Source organism: Hyperolius riggenbachi, chromosome 4, assembly GCF_040937935.1.
Source record: "Hyperolius riggenbachi isolate aHypRig1 chromosome 4, aHypRig1.pri, whole genome shotgun sequence".
Classification (NCBI taxonomy): domain Eukaryota; kingdom Metazoa; phylum Chordata; class Amphibia; order Anura; family Hyperoliidae; genus Hyperolius; species Hyperolius riggenbachi.
In genome coordinates this window covers 451,383,468-451,407,401 of record NC_090649.1, presented here as the reverse complement: position 1 = coordinate 451,407,401, position 23,934 = coordinate 451,383,468, and the positions used below count along the sequence as shown (strand labels likewise).

General features: G+C 42.6%; 1 protein-coding gene across 8 annotated transcripts in view; it reads left to right on the top strand.

Moving 5' to 3' along the window:
* Positions 1-23,934, top strand: part of LRFN2 (leucine rich repeat and fibronectin type III domain containing 2) — a 685,481-nt gene that overhangs the window by 134,010 nt on the left and 527,537 nt on the right. For 7 of the 8 annotated variants that reach the window (XM_068232724.1, XM_068232729.1, XM_068232725.1 and 4 more), the window contains exon 2: positions 22,084-22,196. The exons of the other annotated variant lie outside the window; for it this stretch is intronic. The gene's annotated coding sequence lies outside the window, so the exon portion shown is untranslated. The remainder of the gene's footprint in view (positions 1-22,083; positions 22,197-23,934) is intronic. 8 annotated transcript variants of the gene reach the window in all.

Sequence of the window (23,934 nt, the reverse complement as noted above, 5' to 3'; positions counted from 1 at the left end):
AAACTACATATGGTCAGGCGAAAACAAGTTTTCACCAAATGATTCCAAGTCAATGGGCGTGAGAAAACATGTTTTTTTGAAGAAGGTTCTAATTTTCACAAAAATGTGTACCTTGCGAAATAACCATTCGATTTTCGTGAAATATTTGCATCAGGCAAAAACAGTGGTGGGCCGAAATTTTGTACCGAAATTCGCAATTACGCATCGTAATTGTAATGCAAAATTTCAGAGAAAATTGTAATTAATTTCATATGTAAAAGTAGTATTTCAAAATTTTGCGTAATTTTCGTGACATTTTCGTGAACATTTGCATAATTTTTTGCTGACTTTAGAGGTTAATAGCAAAGCCCCCATAGATGATATTACTACCAAAATTGCTACATATGTTAAGCAGAATAGTGGGTACAAGTCACAGAAATAATTTTTCAAAAAGACCTTGTAGTTTTTGAGAAACTCTATTTTAAAAACGCAAAGAAAAATGTTTTTTAAGCCGTCATTTTTCTAAGTTTAAAAACCATTTTTCTTTGCATTTTTAAAATCTAGTTTCTCAAAAACTATAAGGTCTTTTTGCAAAAATCTTTTTTGACTTGTACCCACAATTCTCCTTAACATACGTAGCAATTTTGGTGTCAATAGCATGTATGGGGGCTCTGCTGTTCATTGCCAAATTCGGCAAGAAATTACGCAAAATTTCGCTAAATTTTATGCGAAATTACTAATGACTACACAAACTCAATTGAATTTGCAAATCGTAATTTTGTAAAAGCGTAATTGTGAAAATTTACACAAAATTTGTTGATTACGGTCATCAATAGGCAAAAATGTAAAGTTTGCTTTGAAAATTGATTTGGAGTAAATTCAAGTTCATCCCTACTGGAGATACTCTGGTGGTATCAGACTTGTGGACTGCCTGTGTTGTGGCATATTTGCCCCCATCTTTGGGTTTGTGCTCTTCCAGTTATTAATTATTACTTGTATTATTTATATAGCGCCGACATCTTCCACAGTGCTGCACAGAGTATATAGTCTTGTCACTTAACTGTCCCTCAGAGCGGCTCACAATCTAATCCCTTCCATAGTCATATGTCTATTTACCGTCTTTCCCAGAAAATAGGACAGTGTCTTATATTCATTTTTGCATCAAAAGATGTGCTAGGGCTTATATTTCTATGAACACACAAGTTCCTCTGCTGTGTGTCCTTCTGACCTCCCCACTGTGACACCTTTTTCTCTGCTGGATCCACCTCTTTTGTGCCACTTTTTTCCGCTTTGTACCTTTAGTGTCCCCTGGTGCCCCCCTCTGTACCTTTATTTTCCTCTATCCCCTGTCCTCCTGTGTCCCATGTCTACTTGCCCGCAAGACTATGGGCTCCAGTAATAATACAAGTTTCCATATTTTTCCCCCTTACTGCCACTAGGGCTTACTTTCAGGGTAGGGCTTATATTTTTAGTATGCTCAAAATTCCTACTAGGGCTTACTTTCAGGGGATGTCTTAATTTCGGGGAAAGAGGGTATGTATCCTGTAGTCTTGGGCCAATTTAGGGGGAAGCCAATTAATTTATCTCTATGTTTTTGGGATATGGGAGGAAACCGAAGTGCCCGGAGGAAACCCACGCAGACATGGGGAGAACATACAAACTCCATGCAGATAGTGCACTGGCTGGAGGGCAAGAGTGCTAACCACTATGCCACCATGCTGCCCTTTTTAGATTAGCTTTCCTCCCACCTCAATGAGCTGCAGGCCTCTAGCAATCTAAGGATTCCAATGAGCACGATGTGGTTGGGTATTTTCTAAGAGCTCAGGTTAACATCACAACAATATGTACCACAATCCCACTGACCTTCTCAGCTAAATAACTCACAAGGACTACCCGGTTAGATGTAAATGGCCAAGCAGCCCTTTATTGCAAGATGTTAAAACATGACATATATTAATATAAACATGTCCACAATCAGCATAAGTACCAAAAGACTCAAGGAAGGGGATACAGAGGTCATCAAGACTATGAACGCAAAGCCAACAACTGGTCTCCAGATGAAAACACCCGCTTGGGGGCTCTTAACCATTGCTGTCCAATACACATAGTAGAAACACTATAACTAATAGGTCTCCACCAAAAGCGAATCTTCCCACATCACCATTCAACCCCAAAAAAACCCTCTGCAGACCCTCCACCACCATGGCTGCAATGATTGATTCAATTATGCAAATAATTATTGAAAAGAACACTACTACCCCAAGCTAAAATGAGGTTGGCAGGCCGGACACTCATCCTCAGTTGGCTGTCGGGTGAGAACACTTCAGTCTGTCTCCCCAAACCATCTTCCTGACAACACTAACCAATCCTAGCTAGTTCTGATCCCCCCCTCACCTGGGCATCAACACCCCATAAAGTAGCCCTTTCCTTAGCTATGTATAGTCCAGGCCCATGCTTTCTCAGTGATTGGAGAGTAGTTCCGCAGGGGTGGAGCATACAAGCAGTTGTGCTCGCTTGTAGCAGTGTACTAGACTTTGTTTACAACACTGGATTTATTCGTTGGTCATCTTTATCCCATATGTTTTTGTAATATTTATTGTGAGTTAAAGATCAATTAAGTAAAGGATACTTGGCCATAACATTAGACTATCCATTCCACTCCACTGAGTCAGTGCAGATGAAGGCCTGAGCAATCAATACTAGCTGTTTGATTGGGTTATGTGATATTTGATTGTGTTTTAGAGATGTTGGATTTCGGCTTGAATAGATCAAATTTGGCTTTGCGAACCCACTGTATGTGTGTAAAGAGGAATTCCTAGAAATATGATTTGCTTTCAAAGAATATATAGGTCACATCTGGCATAAGTATTTTGCAGGGAGATCGGGACACATTTATGTCGCAGGGGAAATGGCTGAAATGCCCAGGGCAGTGTGCAGAACGTTTACAACCCCGTCAGATCGTTGCATCATCCTGGGCCCGCCAGTATTCACAGAGCATTGCTGAGTGAGGGCACATCATTACAGCCTGAAGATCAACAGAGGGCAACGTCTCCCAGAGTCCTTTGCTGGAAGCAGACACAAACATCTGTTCGTTAGCCAGAAATAGCTCATTGCTTGACATCCTCTCTCATAGATTCAACAAATGGCTCGGCGTGTAGTTCCTGAAGGGTCACGTTAGCTTAAAAAGTCCTGACAATACCCTTTAAATGTATTTTAGATGGTGAAGGCTTGGAAAGATGTCCTACAAATTCTACATTTTCTAGAATACTATAGGGGGCAAAACATTTTTAAGTGGAACTGCAGTCAATTTTTTTTTCACTGCTCCAGTAGATTTATCACACTTCATTAAAAGGACATCAAAACTTCTTATAGTGTACCTGAGCCTAAGCTTGGGTACAAATTCACCTGCTTACCTAAGCATAATTACAGATCCGTAATTCAATTGACTTTTTATTTTCATTCGTAATTATGCATGGATAATTTCGTGGTGACTGGTGAATAGCAAAGCCCCCATACATGCTATTGCTACCAAATTTGCTACATATGTTAAGGAGAATACAAATAGATACAAGTAAAAAAAAAACATCTAAAATACCTAGTTTTTGAGAAAATCGATTTTTAAAAATAAAAAAAATGGTTTTTAAACTCTGTAAAATTACAGTTTAAAAAACATTTTTCTTTGTATTTTTAAAATCGATTTTCTCAAAAACTAAAAGGCCTTTTTGAAAAATTCTTAACATATGTAGCAATTTTGGTAGCAATAGCATATATGGGGACTTTGATATTCATCGCCAAAGTCTCCACGAAATTACGTGTAAATTACGCGTAAATTCATGCGTACTTACCAATGCTTAGAATTATCTGCAAAATTATTTTCGCTTTTTCCCGAAGTTTTACATTACGATTAAGATGCGTAATTGCGAATTACGATGCGTAATTATGCATTGGTGAAATTTCTGCTCATCACTACCGACAAAGGCTTATTGGTAATCTGGGCCGCAATCCTCTTCAAGCATACTGGAGGGTCTGTGAGTGACAATGGGGGACCAGAGGACAGTGAGGGAAGCCTCATTAGAATTCAGAGGCTTCCATCTCCTTAGGTCAGTATTTTATTTTATTTTTTTTAATTAATTTTGGCCTCGAGTTTTCTTTAAATAAGTTTCGGAACTATTAATAGAACTTACTTTGCCCTATCTCCTGGAGCCTCGTCAATTAGCTCGTCAGGAAGCTGCTCCACACTCAGCACCCCCTGCTGCCAGATTCTCCTTCCAAGATAGCAGGAGACAAGAATATTTGGTAAACAAGCAGCAGCACTGCAGTTGAGCAGCAAACGGCTGTTTTTTCTCATATGTGCATCTTTCTCTGAGCTGAACATGACAGAATCTTGCAAGATGGCCGCTTCCAGTACTAGCTGTGCTTTGACCAGGGGTCACTTGTAAATGTAATCCTCAGTGTCTACAGTAAAAATGGTGGGTTTACATACAGTGACCAGATTTTTGTAGACTCAACCTGGGACAGGGAAGGGGGGGGACACAAATAGTCTCCAGTACAGGGCTCCGCCTCCGGACGCCATCTTCCCATAGCCCTGCTCTGCCTGTGCCTGCCAGAGGAGGACAATGCAGGCTGCTGGAGCGGGGCTGCAGTGAATGAACTAGCGCAGCGTCTATAAGACGCTGCGGCTAGTTCATTCAGTACGGTGGCCAGAGTCCCGAGGCCGGGACGTCCGCTGCTGAAAACGGGACGTTTACCGGGACCTCATGCAGCCTGGGACAGCGCCCCCCGAAGGCGATACGCGTCCCGGGTAAAGCGGAACGTATGGTCACCGTAGTTTACATTTTAAAATAACTCCTTCTTCAGAAACAAAAATGTTTTCAAATAAGAAACTAGGCTAAATACATAGTGGGGATTAGCCCAAATATGCAATATAACGGGCAGCGACATCCCAATGCACTGTATGCAAAATCTTTCCTTTCCCTTATTTACATTCTGAAATGTATCACTGGTGGCAATATCTTTAATTCTGTCAGGTGTGGAATGTTTGTTACTGAGAGTTCTGTGCACACAGGTAGATATTGTTTGTTTGGCATTTGAAAGGTCATTATTTGCCACAGTGCAACAAGATTCACAGACAGCAAACTGTCAGGACCATGGTCATGGCATCACACTGTGGGAGGTGTTTCACCACAATATCAGCCATACAGACCCCCTGATGATCTATTTGAGAAAAGCTAAAGACTTCTCATGGGAAAGGTATCAACTACTGATTGGGATAAAGTTCAATCCTTGGTTAAAGTTCCTCTTTAAAGAGAAGCTGTCAGCCATACTATCTAAGAAAAAAAAACACCTATATAAGTAGATAAATACTTGCTCTACTTACATAACATACAGTAGGTGTTGCACTGTCAACATTTTGATTTTAGCGATTTTTCTATGGTAAAAAAAGAAAAAATCCTTCTTCGGATTTTCCATTTTGACTCTGTTTATCTTGAAGCCAGTCCTGACATCATTTCCTCCCTTACTCTGTCTGTGTATGGTTTGTCCGCCCTGCTCCCAGTCTTCAGACACTCCCACCCAGCTCTGCAATAGAAAGTGCACTGTCTCAGCATGAGAAAGATTGGCCAATTAGAGAGGATCAGAGTTGTGGGAGGGGGAAACGGGAGGGAAAGAGCCTTCAGCCAATCAGGCTGCATTAGTTATGTCTGATGGGAAAATAAAGAAGAAAAAAAAGAAAACTCAGCATGCCTTGCGACTTCCTTTGTGCAGCAGATGTACCAAATAACTGGGGAATGATCTTTTATGGAGAAGAAAAGTAATAGTGATTTTTAACTTTTGGATTGCCTGGTTAGCATCCTTGTTACTTGTTTACCAGATAAAAATAAATAATTGATTTTTGATTTTATGCCTGACAGTTACGCTTTAAGGGATGATCAGTTCCGTAGTGACATTACGTTACTCAGGGTGATCAGACAGTAATATTTGATGATGCAGGGGAGTAAATGCTGTCAAAGGAGGGCAGAAATTTCCCAGCTTATCTAATCTTCCGTATTTCTCTTGGTTGGAGAAGCCATATTGCTCTGTTATTTCCCCTCCACGCTATGAATAGCTCGTAAATAACGAGTAAATCGCTTTAGGCTCCCATCTTGGCCGCTCTTTAGGGACTGATGATGTAGCATAAATAATAACAATGATTGTAATGATGACAATTACAAGATAAGACCAGCTCAGGCAGAACGCGTCTGATTTCATTCCTCCATTAATGATTAATGATCCCATTTGTCGTCAAGGCTTCAATCACTGGTCACAGAACAACAAAGTCGTTCCATTGTTCCAATGTCCGATCCTGTATCTGCCATTTTTTCATCTCATAAATAAAAAATAAATATGTAAAATGAAATATAATTTGACAGATGTGCATGGATGACAGGGCAAGGAAGAAAAAGCACAGCGTGATATCACAGCATGCCCAGATCATTTAAATGATGTATTTTATCTCCATAATGCACATATGTAATGCTAACTTTATTCAGCTTGAAATGGCCCACTCAAAAACAATAGGAAGTGTATCTGATAGGCCCAAAGCTTTTTCTACTGGTTGATGATGGGCTGGGGGAGGAGCTTGAACTACAGACAGAATATTGCACTCTCAGTCATGCAGCATCCATCTTGGATAGAGATGGCCAGTGTGACGATTTAAAGGACCACTATCGTGAAAAAATGTACGATTTAACATACATGTAAACACATACAAATAAGAAGTACATTTCTTCCAGAGTAAAATGAGCCATAAATTACTTTTCTCCTATGTTCCTGTCACTTACAGTAGGTAGTAGAAATCTGACATTACCAACAGGTTTTGGGCTAGTTCATCTCTTCATGGGGGATTCTCAGTATGGCCTTTATTCTTTATAAAGAAAATCCCTGAAAAGGATTTATACAAAAATGCTGGTCAGCCACCCTGCTCGCTTCACATTTTTTTGGGCAGTTGGACGGAGCAACTGCCATTCACTAGGTGCATTTGAAAACCCTGAGAATCCCCCATGAGGAGTTGGGCTAGTCCAAAACCTGTCTGTTCTGTCAGATTTCTACAACCTACTGTAAGTGACAGCAACATAGGAGAAAAGTAATTGATGGCTCATTGGTGTACTCTGGAGAAAAAGGTCTTCTTATTTTAATGTATTATCATGTATTTTAAATGTTACGAATTTCACGATAGTGGTCCTTTAATGTGAACTGTATGGAGAGATGCACTTTGCCAATCAAAATTCACTTCCTGTCATGTTTTCATTGGCCCAGTGTGAAGCTACATACAAGTTATACTAACTTAATGGTGTCCAGGGTCGGATTTCTGGATAGGCCACAAAGCTCCAGGCATTGGGCATCTGCTGTCCAAGGAGGAGTCTGGTCATAGAACAGCTGCAGATGGAATAGGAAGGCTGCAAATAACATGTTTTTTTGGGTGCTTTTCATTGTACATACACGTCTATCTCATGTCACTTATCAACTCGTGTATCCTTTGACTGTCCCTGAGGGGCTCAGAATCGAATCTCTACCATTGTCAAATGTCCATCGTAGTCTAGGGCCAGTTAACTTATCCGTATGATTTGGGGATTCGGGAGGATGTCGGACATAGTCCGATGAGGATCATAATGGCTGCTGCTAGAGGTGACATTGTCAGATAAAATCTGAGACAGCGTCAGCCCCTTCAGATCATTGTGCCCCTCCAGCACCACGCTGCTCCATGTCTGCGCCCTCTGATCAAAGTGTTGGACTGAGTCCCACGCTGTGATCCACTTCAACAGCACACTGCACTGCGTAATTACGCCAGGGGTTGTGGTGCGGAGTAATGCTAGGTACACACCATACAATTTTCTGTTAGATTTTCTGTTAGATTTACCTGCCAGATAGATAATTTCCAACATGTTGGAAATTATCTCTCTAACCATCTATCTGCCGAGCAATTAGGCATTGTTCTACTAAGCAGGAGATAACCTGAAGATAATGCACCGGCGGGTCGGGAGTGCGTCGGTAGTGGCGTTCGAATGCCCGACGACTGACGCAATACAGCGGTAATACATTACCTGCTCCAGCCAGCGCGAGTCCCCTGGTCTTCTTCTCCGCTTCGGGCTCCAGAGCTACACAGAACTTCCTGTCCCGGCAGGAAGTTTAAACAATAGAGCTTTAAACTTCCCCTGGACAGGAAGGTCAGTAGCCGGAGCGGAGAAGAAGACAGCGGGGACCAGGGGACTCGTGCCGGCCACAGCAGGTAATGTATGAGGGGGGGGTGCGGGTGGCAGCAGCGGCAGCTCCACAGATTGTGATTGGTTTCAGGCTGAAATCGATTCACAATCTCTGTTTGCAGTAAGGTGGCCGTACGATCCCTCTCTGATCAGATTCGATCAGAGAGGGATCTATCTGCTGGTCGAATCTGATGGCAAATCGACCAGTGTATGGCCACCTTACCAGTACTTTACCGAAAATAATCTAACAAAAAATCTAACAGAAAATTGTATGGTGTGAACTAGGCATTACAGTAGCACAGAGTTGCTTGGGCTCGGTGGAGAGAGCCGAGCCTGATTGGCTCCGTGCTACTGTGCAGGTGCAACGTGTCCTGGGTAGAGCAGGATCATCTACCAGACAACCTTGACAGGTGCCTGGGGCCTAGTGGGTGTCAAGGGGCCACCTTCCACCTTCTTTGACCTCTCTCCACGTCAGTTTACCAAAAGGACCACAAGGGGGCCTTAAGCCTACTACCTTGCCCAGAGCCCCATTACATCTAAATCCATCTCTGGTCCTGGGCAGTGTAGCCTTGCTCGTTCCAGGATGAAAGCGTGGTGGCCGCGTATACTCGCTAACAAGCCAGAGGCTTCCCCTCTACTGAGGTAAGTATACATTTGGGGCACTTGTTTCCCTTCAGGTACACTTTACGCCCATCACACACTCAGTACATTTGCAGTGCGCTTGTAGAGACTTTGCCTTTTGCTAATTCCCCTTTTTTCTTGTTAATCTGGCCATTAGATGTGAAAGAGGCAGGAGATGGCTATTGTCTCGGGATTCTGTTATTCTGTCAAGCCTGAGCTGCCTCAGCAGGAAGCCTGCGCTACAAATAGTGCCGAGATTTCTATTTTTCGCCAATGTCTCTAAATGTTCTAATTGCCTTTTCGGACTGATCTTTTTCTTTTTTTTTCCCCACCACCATGTTTTTTTTTGGCAGTCATCATCATTCCCTCTGTGCTGATCCTTGACGAAAACATCATATCCGTCGCCGCGTCTAACTTGTGTACGGGTGGAACGGCAGCTGTGAGGCTGGCGCTTGTGACACCGAAAATGTGCTCAGGAAAGAATGACTCAGATTTCATGCAGTCTCTGCACTAAGCTGCCCTTTCTCCTAAATATCAGTATCAATGGTTGTGGAACATGCATGAAGTCATATTGTTATTGTTATGTATTTATAGCATGCTGACATCTTCTTCAGCACTTTACAGAGTACATAGTCATGTCACTGACTGTCCTCAGAAGAGAGCACAATCTAATCCTGCCATAGTCATAATCAAAGCCCTACCATATTATTATGTTTTATATAGCACTGACATCTTCTGCAGCACTGTAGAGAGTACATAGTCATGTCACTGACTGTCCTCAAAGGAGCTCACAATCTAATCCTTACCATAGTTATAGTTTAATGTCCTACCATATTATAATTTGTATTTATATAGCACTGACATCTTCTCCAGCACGTTACAGAGTACATAGTCATGTCACTGACTGTCCTCAGAGGAGCTCATAATCTAATCCTGCCATAGTCATAGTTTAATGCACTTCCATATTATTATGTTTTTATATAGCACTGACATCTTCTGCAGCACTTCACAGAGTACATAGTCATGTCACTGAATGTCTTCAGAAGAGCTCACAATCTAATCCTACCATAGTCATAGTTTAATATCCAACCGTATCATTATTATTTATATAGCCCAGCCATCTTCTGCAGCACTTTACAAAGTGCTTAGTCATGTCTAATGTCCTACCATATTATTATTATTATTAATGTAAAAGAAGCCAATATATTGCATGGCACTTACTATGTATGTATATAGCACTGACATCTCCTGCAGCACTTTACTGAGTACTGTCAGAGGATCTTAAAATCTATTCCCTACCATGACCCTACCATAGTCATAGTCAATTAACGTAACATTTTTGGGGGGATGTAGGGCTTGAACCACAAATCGGTGCTAACTGTTAGCACGGGTGTGCTAAACAGTTAGCACACAAAGTGCCGCTCATGGTCTTTTCCACCCGAAAAGTCCCGTGATCGCGCGATCGAGGACATTTGCGTGCGATAACGCTTTGCGCGCTGAAAGGAATGTGAGTGGCACTTCGCATGCTAACTGTTTAGCACACCCGTGCTAACAGCACAGGTTTGATAATCAAGCCCGTAAGTAATAACCACAGCACCTTATGTCCCCTGGTCATCTGCTATCTATATGTATAAAATCGGATGTGTGTGTGTGTGTGTGTATGTGCCGCGATCACGCAAAAACGGCTTGACCGATTTGAACGAAACTTGGTACACAGATCCCTTACTACCTGGGATGATATGTTCTGGGGGTCTCGCGGCCCCCCCTGCACATGTGGGCGGAGCTACAAACAGCTAATCAGATTTCACCCATTCAAGTCAATGGAAAAAATGGAAAAGGCTGCCATTCTCACAGTAATCAAGCCAGAGTCCTCACACTTGGCACAGGTGGTCACTTGGTGACCGAGGTTACAAATCCAGGAAAAGTGGGCGTAGCATAAAACAGCAAATCAAATTTCAGCCGTTCATTTTACATGGTAAAATGTAAACTGCAGCCATTCTTAGACTGTTAATCGCAGGGTTCTCAAACTTGGCGCACTTGGTCACTGGGTGACTGGGATTAAGATTCAAGAAAATGGGTGGAGCCTACAACAGCCAATCAAAATTCACCTATTGATTTTCAAGGGGAATATTTAAACTGCTGCTATTCTTACACTTTTAATGGCAGAGGCTTCAAACTTGCTACAGTCAGTCAGTGGGTGACTGGGGTCCAAATTCACTAAAGGGGCGGGGCCACATACAGCGAATCAGATTTCCTTGGTGGATAAACTGCTTCAAATCACACATTTTTGATGCCAGGAACCTGAAAACTCACACACTTGGTCACTGGGTGACTGTGTGTCAAGGTTACAAAAAGTGGACGGAGCTAAAAACAAATTTCACTGGAAAATATAAACTGCAGCCATTCTTACACCGTTAATAGCAGGGTTCTCAAACTTTGCACAGTTGGTCATTGGGTGACAGATTAGGATTTTGGAAGGTGGGTGGAGCCTACAACAGCCAATAAAAATTCACCTTTTGATTTTCAAAGGGAATGTTTCATCTGCTACCATTCTCTTATACTGGTAATAGCAGATGCCTCAAACCTGGTACAGTTGGTCACTGGGTGACTAGGGTCCAAATTCAGGAAGGGGGCGGAGCCACAAACAGCCAGATTTGTTTGTTTTTCAATGGGAATATACAAAGTATTGATACCAAGGACCCCAAAGCTGATAAACTTGATGATTGAGTGACTGTATGTCAAGGTTAGAAAAAGTGGGCGGTGCCAACAACTTCATTTTTTACATTGCAGGGTTCCCAAACTTTACACAATTGGCCACTGGGTGACTGGGATAAATATTCAGAAATGTGGGTGGAGCCTACAACAGCCAATCAAAATGTACCTATTGATTTTCAAGGGGAATATTTACATTGCTACCATTCTTACACTGTTAGTGGCAGAGGCCTCAAACCTGATACAGTCAGTCATTGGGTGACTGGGGTCCAAATTCACTAAAGGGGTGGAGCCACAAACAGCCAATCAGATTTGTTAGATTGATTTCAGCCATTCTGTTATTGACAGGGTTCTCAAACGTGACACAGTTGGCCACTGGGTGACTGGGACTAATATTCAGAAAAGTGGGTGGAGCCTACAGCAGCCAATCAAAATTTACCTTTTGATTTTCAAGGTGAATATTTACATTGCTGCCATTCATGCACTCTTAATGGCAGAGGCCTCAAATCTGGTACAGTCAGTCACTGGGAGACTGGGGTTTAAATTCTGAAGGTAACGGGCCAAAAACAGCCAATCAGATTTGTTTAATTTCAATGGTAAAATGCAACTTATTGATGCCAAACACCCCAAAGCTCATAAACTTGGTCATTAAGTGACTGTATGTCAAGATTAGAAATAGTGGGCGGAGACAAAAACAACTAACTTTTTACATGGGGAAATGCAAACTGCAGCTTTTCTTACACCGTTAATGGCAGGGTTCTCAAACTTCACACAGTTGGTCACTGGGTGACTAGGATTAATATTTGGAAAAGTAGGTGGAGCCTACAAGAGCCAATCAAAATTTACCTATTGATTTTCAAGGGGAATATTGAAACTGCAGCCATTCTCACACTGTTAATGGCAGAGGCCTCAAACCTGCTACAGTCGGGCGTTAAGTGTTTGGGGTTCAAATTCAGTAAAGGGGCGGAGCCAAAAACAGCCAGATTTCTTTGCTGGATAAATTGCTTCCATTAGCACAATTTTGATGCCAGGAACCCAAAAACTCACAAACTTGGTCATTGACTGTGTGTCAAGGTTACAAAAAGTGGGTGGAGTTAAAAACAGATTTTTCTGGGAAATTGTATACTGCAGCCCTTCTTCACTGTTAATGGCAGGATTCTCAAACTTAGCATAGCTGGTTACTGGGTGACTGGGATTCATATTCAGAAAAGTGGGTGGAGCCTAAAAATGCCAATCAAAAATCACATGTCACTTTTCAAGGGGAATATTAAAATTACTGCCATTCTTGTACTGTTAATGGCACAAGCCTCAAACCTGGTACAGTTGGTCATTGGGTCACTGAGGTTCAAATTCAGAAAAGGGACAGAACCACAAACAGTTAATCAGATTTGTTTCATTTCATGGGAAAATACAAATTATTGATGCCAAGGACCCCAAAACTCACAAACTTGGGCATTGAGTAGTGACTTTGTGTCCAGGTTACAAAAAGTGGGCGGAGCCAAAAACAAATTTCACTGGGAAAGTGTAAACTGTAGCCATTCTTACACTGTTTATTTCAGGGTTCCCAATCTTTGCCCTGATGGTCACTGAGTGACTGAGATTAATATTCAGGGAAGTGGGTGGAGCCTATAATAGCCAATCAAAATTCACCTGTTGATTTTCAAGTGGAATATGTAAATTGCTGCCATTTTTACACTGTTAATAGCAGATGCCTCAAACCTGCTACAGTTGGTCATTGGGTGACTGGGGTTCAAATGCTGGAGAGGGGTGGAGCCACAAACAGCCTATCTGATTTGTTTAATTTCTATGGGAATATACAAATTGATGCCAAGGACCCCAAAGCTCACAAACTTGGTCATTGAGTGTTTGGGTGTTAGGGTTAGAAAGTGGGCGGAGCCAACACCAGTCAAATACATACACAGGCAACGCCGGGTCATCAGTGGCTGGAGACAAATACAAATTTCATGGCAGGGTTTTTAAACGTTGCACAGTTGGTCACTGGGTGACTGGGATTAATATTCAGAAAAGTGGGTGGAGCCTACAAAAGTGAATCAAACTTCACCTATTGCTTTTCAAGGGGAATATTTAATTGCTACGATTCTTGCACTGTTAATGGCACAGGCCTCAAACCTGGTACAGTTGGTTATTGGGTGACTGGGGTTCAAATTCAGAAAAGGGGGTGGAGCCACACACAGCCAATTAGATTTGTTTCATTTCAATGCAAATTATTGGTGCCAAACAATGCAAAGCTCACAAACTTGGTCAGTGAGTAATTGTGTGTTAGGGTTAGAAAAAGTAGGTGGAGCCAACACCAGCCAAATACATACCCGGGCAACGCCGGGCAATCAGCTAGTAATCTATATATACAGGGCCTTACGTGTACAAAATCAAGTCCTGCTTGTTAAGGTTCACTGTTGTGTTTCTTAAAGAGAAACCGTGACCAAGAATTGAACTTCATCCCAATCAGTAGCTGATACCCCTTTTACATGAGGAATCTTTGCCTTTTTTCACAAACAGATCATCAGGGGGCTCTGTATGGCTGATATTGTAGTGAAACCCCTCCCACAGGAAACTGTCAGGACCATGGTCCTGATAGTTTCCTGTCTGTAAACCTTGTTGCATTGTGGGAAATAGCTGTTTACAGCTGTTTACAACTGCCAAAAAAGCAAGCAGCATCTACTTCCACTGACATCACCTGCCAGCAGTAAAAATGTCACCATGTGATAAATGTCAGAATGTAAATCAGGGAGAGGAAAAAAATTACAATGGGCAAACACTGACTAAGTCATTTATACATAATTATTTTAAAAATGAATCATTTTTATTACATTATTTTCACTGGAGTTCCTCTTTAAATGACCTTATTTATAGTCCAACTTTCACAGCCATATGTTACTAGTACTGGGAAGACCATACCTATAACTGTGTAATCTATGCAACCTCTGTTTTGGTTCTGAAGGAACTGGAAGGAAACTGCTGTGTCTCAAACCAGTAAAGGAGCAGTACTATAGGCCTTGATCTGGTAAGAGGAAGACGCATCAGTTGTCGAGTGGCCATCCATTACTTTGCCATGCATTTTTTGACACCAAGGGGAATGGGTGGGGTGCAGGGTCTAGACTCGCAAACAGAATAATCTATAGATTCTTCTGCATATATGGTTCTCTTAAGGTATCCATACATCTAGCGACTTTGGACGGCCGATCAACCTTTCGATTTGATAATTATTATCAGATTGGATGGAAATTGGTGCGGCCAAGTGCATGCCTGATTGACGATTCAACCAATTTTGGGCCGACATTGTTCATATGTATCAATCGCAGCACCGGACCGCCCAAGAGGTGATGTGAGGCATTTTCCTCAGGTGGCGGATATGGGGGGACGGTGCCTGCCTGGCCATGGGTGGAGGGGGGTGCCGAGCTGGGGGGGGTAGTAGCCAGAGAGGAGGAGCAGTGGGCACAGCGGTGGGAAGGGGGTTCAGACCCCCCCTCCCCCCATCACCTGGCCCCTCCAGCTATTAGCGCCAAATTTGCCAGCAGTGAGCGGGGAAGCAATTACTCACTTACTTCCTTACTGGAGTTCCACCGCTCGCCGTGTCACTTCCTGCAGTGCCACCCAATGACTGGTGATTTGACCCGCCTCCCCACCGCTGTGCCCACTGCTCGCCCTTCCTGGCTGCTACCCCCTCCAGGCTACCTATCGGGGGGGGGGGGGGGGGAAGCATCCGTACAAGGTTGAAGCTTGCATCAGGCGGCAAAAAGTCTAGAACCGGCCCTGATCGGACATGCTACAAGATGTTGGGCCATAGTTGGTCGATCCGGTTTATGGCAGTAACGGTGAGCAATATCAGGACAAGTGACGGACATGACAAACCTCCGCCGCTGTTCCCCCAGTATATAGATCTATCCCCCCTATGTGTGCATTTATACATTAACTATCCTGTGTCGCGGTGCCACTCTGTCTTCCAAATCCCTGCTCTTCCTTTAGCTTGTATACCATTAATGGAAGAGCAGGAGGTTACTAAAACGGATGTGCACCGTGACACAGGACAGGTAATGTATGAAAGTACTCGCGCGGGTACACTTATACACTACGGGGCAGAGGCGAGGCGAACGATGCAGCGGACTCGGCCAATACTTATGAGATTACATGCTGTAATCGATCAGGAATCGGGCTGCGGTGTATGGGCATGATCTCTCTCTAATCAGATTCGATAAGTGAGATTTGTCTCTCGGTCAAATCTGCCCATCATTGCTAGATATATGGGCACCTTTACTCCAGGTGTCCTTCAGCAAGACTCCTAGGAAGTCAGCTGTGTGTAGGGAATTAGCACCCCCCCCCCCCCCCCCCAAAAAAAAAAGAACAGAATTTTAGCTGACGTAAAAAGAACTCTGATATCTCTGACTGCATTTGTGAATATTAATAGCCCTCGTATACGAAAGTAATTGTAATTTGGATGTACCGTCCTCTGATATTGGATTTCAAGTTTTCTCTTAGAAAATGGCTCGCCTCGGGTAAAGACATTAAGCGGCCTAGATTCACGGCGAAGGATGCATATTAATATCCCTTCTCTCTTTCTTTCTTCCTCTCTCTTTTTTCTTTCCGTCTTTTATAGTTGCCTGCATGAGTTCTTCTTACCCTTCGTCTGACACTCCTCTATACGCCGGCTCGTGTGCCCATCATCGCGTACTGTTGAGTTCAGTTGTCACACAGGCAGAATAACTGAAACTATTTTTTTTACAAGATTGTCCAGCACTCTAAAACAGCATCTGCACATTCAACGGGAGCATGAAATAGGCGCGCAACAATTATTGTTTTGAAAATTAGAACTTTGTTGTTTTTGTAATTTTCATTGTTTTTTATTTACAAATCAATCATTTTTGAAAATGATTTTTTTTAAAATGTATTGTTTTGAACATTATGAGAATAGGAAAGGGTTTTTTAGAGTTAGGCATCACAAAGGTTATTTTTTAGGGTTAGACGTCAAGAAAGGGGGTTTTAGTATTCAGCATCAAGTTGTGGGTTTTGGGATTAGGCGTCAGGAAGGGGGGTTTAGGGTTAGGCGTCAGGAAGGGGGGTTTTAGGCTTAGGAATCAGGAAGGAGGGTTTTTGGGTTAGGCATCAGGTAGGGGGGGTTTAGGGTTAGGCGCCATGAAGGCTAGTTTTGGGCTTAGGTATCAGGAATGGGGGTTTTAGGGTTAGGCGTCAGTTGGAGGGTTTTTGGGTTAGGCATCAGGAAGGAGGGTTTTAAGGTTAGGCATCAGGAAGGAGGGGTTTAGGGTTGGGCATCAGGAAGAAGGGTTTTAGGGTTAGGCATACAGAAGGAGGGGTTTAAAGTTAGGCATCAGGAAGGAGGGTTTTAGGGTTAGGCATCAGGAAGAGGGGTTTTAGGCTTAGGAATCAGGAAGGAGGGTTTTTGGGTTAGGCATCAGGTAGGGGGGTTTAGGGTTAGGTGTCATGAAGACTAGTTTTGGGCTTAGGCATCAGAAATGGGGGTTTTAGGGTTAGGCGTCAGTTGGAGGGTTTTCGGGTTAGGTTTTAGGAAGAAGGGTTTTAAGGTTAGGCATCAGGAAGGAGGGGTTTAGGGTTGGGCATCAGGAAGGAGGGTTTTAGGGTTAGGTATCCGGAAGGAGGGGTTTAGGGTTGGGCATCAGGAAGGAGGGTTTTAGGGTTAGGCATCCGGAAGGGGGGGTTTAGGGTTAGGTGTCAGGAAGGCTAGTATTAGGGTTAGGTGTCAGGAAGGCTAGTTTTAGGGTTAGACGTCAGCAAGGGGGGAGGTTTATGTGTGAGAGTAGGTTGAGTTGTAAAATATTGTTAATATCTACTGAATTTTTATTATGATAATTTACACTATTTACACTTTAAAAATGAAGACTATCAGTCCGTATATTCCGGCGTATAAGACGACTGGGTGTATAAGACGACTCCTTAACTTTTTCAGTTAAAATATAGAGTCTGTGATATACTCACCGTATAAGACTACCCCCAACGTACACCAAATTAAAAAAAATCATATACTGGTGCTGTACTGTATGTGGTACCCAGTATATAACAGTATATAGTCAATTGACTGGTTGGATTGGTCAGCTCTCCCTTAGTAGATTGGTCAGCTCTCCTTGTCTACCTGTTTATCAGAGCAGTATGGAAGAATAGATCGCGCTGTACCCATAAAATACGCTTCTTTCACCTGTCTGGCCCACCCTTGTATCCTATTTACCTCCCTCTCTGCCTCTCAGATCTCACACATATGCACCTGCGCCGCTTAACTACAGTCCTCAGCAGCGAGATCTGAGAGACGGTAACGGGATAGGGGGTATCACCCAGCATCAATGATACCCGGCGTATAAGACGACCCCCAACTTTTCAGAAGATTTTCAAGGGTGAAAAAGTAGTCTTATACGCAGGAATATACAGTAGATATTAATAATAGTGTTAACAAAAACTGGCACTTATTTTTCTTCGCACCCCTATTTAATGTATGCCAAGCAGCTACACAAGCATTGCCAGTTGAGTTGTTAAATGGCAGACATATGAGCACCAAACTTCATGTGGTTGGCATACAACTTCCACAACGTCCAGTGCCTCTAAGATCTTCAGTTGTGAAGACTGTTAAAGGGGCCTTACACGGTCTGATGGATGTACACAGAATGCCAGTCGTCTTGTACCTGTTAGGCAGGACTTGTGAGATGTTTCATTTTATGAAGGGCATGGTAATAGTGTGACTGATGATGACCAGAAACAGAACTAACCAAACATACTCAGAGTAAGAAGACCACCTGTGTGGACAAAGGACTATGTGATGTAGTTAACTTGCATAGTTCTGCTTTGGGTTATAATTTGATATTAGCACCCTGGACATTTGTTTAATGAAGATTTTAAAACAAGAGGGTAATATGTGGTGTTTATACATCTGGCCTGTAGCTGGCAGCCTGGCACTATGCTACTTGTAAAACTGGATAGGATTATCTAGACTGTTGTGTATCGTTTGCTCCTGTTATGCCTTGGCTAGGAGCATGGAGTGAATACACTGTTTAGAAAGTTGGTGAATCCTCTAAATAAACCTTTACTCAGCCTCTGTGACTACTGAACACAACACACACTGACACGCATGGTTGGAGGAGAGGGGTCCTCATCGCACCCCATCACGCGGTATTCCTTGCCGAGGACACAAATCCCCTTTTACAGGCTCCCAGGCATAAAATCTGGCCTGTGTTCATTCTGCTGGTAAAGGCTGTTAGTTCTAATTCATTGCATGAATATACACACATCTGCATGCTGCTCTCTGCTTAAATGTTTCCAGCAAACCCGAAAAGGAAAAGAAATTGGTAGACAAAGAACTCGCTTAAAAAGAAATTGTTTAAAAACCCGCAAGCGAACAAGGCTAATTCTCAGAGCAATTATGTCAATCAGCATGAATTATTAGCACACATTACCTTTGAAACTGAACTTTTTACATCTGAAAAAAGTTTTCATATTTTGGCTTGTCTGCAGCTGTTTGCCAAAGAAAAGCAGACTTTAGAGCTTTAGTAGTTTCCTGTTGGCAATATTGAGGTCTTACCGCTACTCACCCCCTATTTCCTGTCATCAATAAGTTTGCCTCTATAAAGGAGGTGTGGTTTCCTGTAAAATGCATGGATGCTGGGAAATGTAAGAATGGGGAGAGCATAGTGTGCTATCTATTGTTTTTTCTAACTGGGTGTCATGTGGTTCGTCGCTGTCTGCGATCCAACTAGGGCCACTGCGCATGCACTGTTCCAGGCCACTCGCTTTCTCCATCGTAGACAGGACATTTTGCGCTAGCAGAGGTGCTCTTTGTTTGGTTACACTACAATTGGCCTGAGGAGGTGGAATGGACCCACGAAACACGTTGCCTGTGCATATTAAAATGTCATATTATTATTTATATTGATTTATAAAGCACCAACATATTCCATATGAAGTTGTCATCATTGACAGGGATGGTTAGAAATGCCTAAATTCCGATATCTGCCAATGTTTATTTCCATTTTTTTTCCATTTTTCCAATTTCTGATTTATCAATTTCTGATTTTTGCGGACCATTTTATTAGTCTTTTTTTTTGCTTCAAAAAATCTGAAAAATGGAAAAACGGAAGATCACATCTGTGATTGGTCTAAAATGACCGCGGTGATCCAATGTTTTTTTTCCCGATTTCTGAATTCTGATCAGAAATGCCGGTTTTCGACTGGAGATACAAGCCCCTCTCCTTTTTTTCATTTAGCTGTTTTTAACTCCGTTTTATACATTCCTGAGCGCCTTTTACATCTTGTTGTACTGTATTAATTAACTTTGCATGCGCAAAACACTTACCGTATTGCCTGGACCTTGCATAAGCAGTAGTCCGCAACTGAGCCTGATGTTTGCTTTAAACAGACAACCGAGAGCCCGGTATAGTGTAGTATGTATTGGAACGAGGAGGAACAAATGACAAGTAAGTATTATACTTACAAACATGGGTTACCGCTCAGGCAACCACTGTATAGGCAGGTGAGGAGATTAGACCTGTCCCCATTCAGGATTAAGATGTCGCTCTCTGTGAAAGAAGAAGAAGAGGGTGTATCACCCTTCCACCAAGGGTGGAAAACTGGATATATCGATGTACAGAGGCGCCAACAGGATAAAACACACTAAAAGGCTTAAAATATTCAGGTGGTGGTGGTGGACCAGCCAACCTAAAACAGACTCGATGCTGTCGCTTGAAGTCAAAAACAATTTATTCACATACTCCGAGACAAACTGCGACGCATTTCACGGGCACAATCACGCTTCTTCAGGCATTAAACAACAGGAGTATCACACTACAAATGACAGAGATAAAGACCGAGTGGTCTGTTGGCGCCTCTGTACATCGATATATGATGTTTGCTTTAAAGGACAACTGAAGCAAGAGGGATATGGAGGCTGCCATATTTGTTTTCATTTAAGAAATACCAGTTGCCTGGCTGTCCGTCTAATCCTCTGCCTCTAATACTTTTAGTCATAGCCCCTGAACAGGCATGCATCATATGAGGTGTTTCTGACATTAATGTCAGATCTGACAAGGTTAGCTGCATGCTTGTTACACACTCAGACATACTGCAGCCACATAGACCAGCAAGGCTGCCAGGCAACCAGTATTGTTAAAAAAGAAAATAAATATGGCAGCCTCCATGTTCTTCTTACTTCAGTTGTCCTTTAAAGGACGCCCGAGGTGAAAATAAACTAATGAAATAAACAATTGTATCTATCCTCCTCCTCCTAAAATGAATTTTTAAGATATTCCACAGTTTTATTTTATATTTAAATCTACTTCTTACGTTTTTATTGTTTTACTGTTTTTGCTCAATGATACATTCATTGAAGTATACCAGAGCTAAAATCTATGAACTATTGACCCTTTGTATCTCTTTCCTGCTCTCAGAAGCCATTTTCAGCTAGGAAGGTGTTTTATAGTTGTCATTTTTTATCAGTGAGGCTCACACTGTAGTCTGACCCAGTCCTGACTCAGACAGGAATTGCCACTTACATACCTGATGTTTAAAGGATACCCGAGGTGACATGTGACATGATGAGATATACATGTGTATGTACAGTGCTTAGCACACAAATAACTATGCTGTGTTCCTTTTTTTCTTTCTCTGCCTCAAAGAGTTAAATATCTGGTATGTAAGTGGCTGACTCAGTCCTGACTCAGACAGGAATTGCCACTTATATACCTGATGTTTAAAGGATACCTGAGGTGACATGTGACATAATGAGATAGACATGTGTATGTACACACACATAACTATGCTGTGTTCCTTTTTTTCTTTCTCTGCCTCAGAGTTAAATATCAGGTATGTAAGTGGCTGATTCAGTCCTGACTCAGACAGGAAGTGACTACAGTGTGACCCTCACTGATAAGAAATTCCAACTATAAAACACTTTCCTAGCAGAAAATTGCTTCTGAGAGCAAGAAATAGGTAAAAAGGGGAATTTCTTATCAGTGAGGGTCACACTGTAGTCACTTCCTGTCTGAGTCAGGACTGAGTCAGCCACTTGCATACCTGATATTTAACTCTTTCAGGCAGAGAAAGAAAAAAAGGAACACGGCATAGTTATTTGTGAGCTAGGCACTGTACATCCCCATGTCTATCTCATCATGTCACATGTCACCTCGGGTATCCTTTAACATCAAGGGAGCTGACGGCCTACAGGGGGCTAAAAGGAGCCCCAGGTAAGTAAAAATCTTTTTCTCTAATCATCTCTGGTACACTTTAGTCTTGTCAGATGCAGCTCTGCAGAATGTTTGTTTCTGAGAATTCCAATTACATACCAATATACAGCAATATACTGTATATAGGAAATGTTTCTGATGCTGAAACCAGGGAAATTACTGTAAAAGTGTATATCCTGAATAATTTACTGCATTCTACTATGTGTCACTACAGGGCCTCTTTAGTGAAAAAATGACAACTAACTTGACAACGCCTCTATCCTCTGCTTAGCAAGTTCATAAAATGTTGAACAACAGAGAGTTTTTCTCATTCTCTTGTTTAGATAAATTAGGAATGAAGATAAACAACTACAGCACATCAAGGCCGGGAGAGAAAATAACTCAATTTATGGAAGCCGAGCCCAGGATGAGGGATTTGGAGAAAAGCAAGTGAAAGGTATCGTATTTTTCCCCGGCGCTCTGAGCCCGGCCGCTCAATGATCCCCCGCTGAGAGGTATTTGGTTTGTGAATTGAAATTGCTTTCAACATTCCGCTGGTTATGCCTCAGTAACAATTGATTATTCTGCTCATGACACCAGCAGACAAAGGCTAATCACTGGCGCTCCGGCCGCTCTGTGATATGTGCAGAGGAGGCTCCCCATGTCCACATTGTCAGATGAGCAGCCGCACATTTTGTGACAACAAAACTCTTTTTGAGAACAAAATTAGTCTTGTAATTCCAAAATGACCGTGAAATGGAAAACCTTTACAGAGGCCTCTAAGACATCTGTAGATGGTTGCAATATCGCCCCGATCTACATCTAATTAGAGTGCCTGTGATTTGGGCGCCTGCTCTTGTTGATAGATAGAATATCGGTAACGTTACTGATATTCTACTATCAGCTTTTATCACCTTTACCTAACACTAACCTCTCCCACCAACGTCTAGAAATACCCCTATCTATGCCTAACACTAATCTCTGACCTATGCCTAACACTAACTTCTCCCTACCTACACCTAACACTAACCCAACCCTACATTTGCCTAACCCCCCCCCCCCCCCCCCACTTATGCCTAACACTAACCTCCTTAGCGTTGAGCAGAACGGGAGCGGAACGTATACAGTACAAACAGTCCGGTATGCGAGCGAATCCAATGTTAAACCAATGGATCCGTTCACAGCCATCCGCTTGTACGGATCCGTTGTCCATTCCACTCAACGGACAAAAAAATGCAGCAGGACCCCGGAAATGGAAGTTTTTTCCGCTGCATAGGAACAAATTGAAAACTGACAGCTTACAGCACACTCGCTGTAAAAACTGACAGTTTTTACCTGATCCTGATGGCCAGATCCATACGGCCGGCTCCGCACAAAAACACTAATGTGAACTGGACCTTACCCAACCCTACATTTGCCTAACCCCCCACTTTGCCTAACACTAACCTCCCCCTACCTACGCCTAACACTAACCCAGCCCTACATTTGCCTAACCCCCACTTATGCCTAACACTAACCTCCCCCTAGCTACGCCTAACACTAACCCAGCATTACATTTGCCTAATCCCCCACTTATGCCTAACACTAACCTCCCCCTACCTATGCCTATCACTAACCCAACCCTACATTTGCCTAACCCCCCACTTATGGCTAACACTAACCTCCCCCTACATATGCCTAACACTAACCTCCCCCTACATTTGCCTAACCTTCCACCCACCTATGCCTAACCTTAACCTCCCCTACCTATGCCTAACACTAACACCCCCAGGTGACAGGACAGGAGAACATTGTTAGTAGAGCGGAGATTGCATGTAGGATGGTAGCTGGTAATACGTTTATTTAAATAGGAAGGAGCCAGGTTGTAAAATGCTTTGTAGGCAAGAGTCAGGATTTTGAATTGTATCCTTGAAGTGTACCACAGGCGATATGTGACAAGATTAGATAAACATGTGTATGTACAGTACAAAACATATTAATAACCAGGCTTTTTTACTTGTTTTGTTTTGCTGCCTGAAACAGTTTATTTCTAGGTATGGAAGTGGCAGCTTCTGTCTTGTCGGGAATATAGTGAACATCACTGATAAGCTAATTACAGCCATAAAAGTTTTCCTGGCAGAATACAACGTCTGAGGGCAGGGAGAGATAAAACACATGAACTATTGACCTTTTTCTAACTCTGGGATACTTAATAG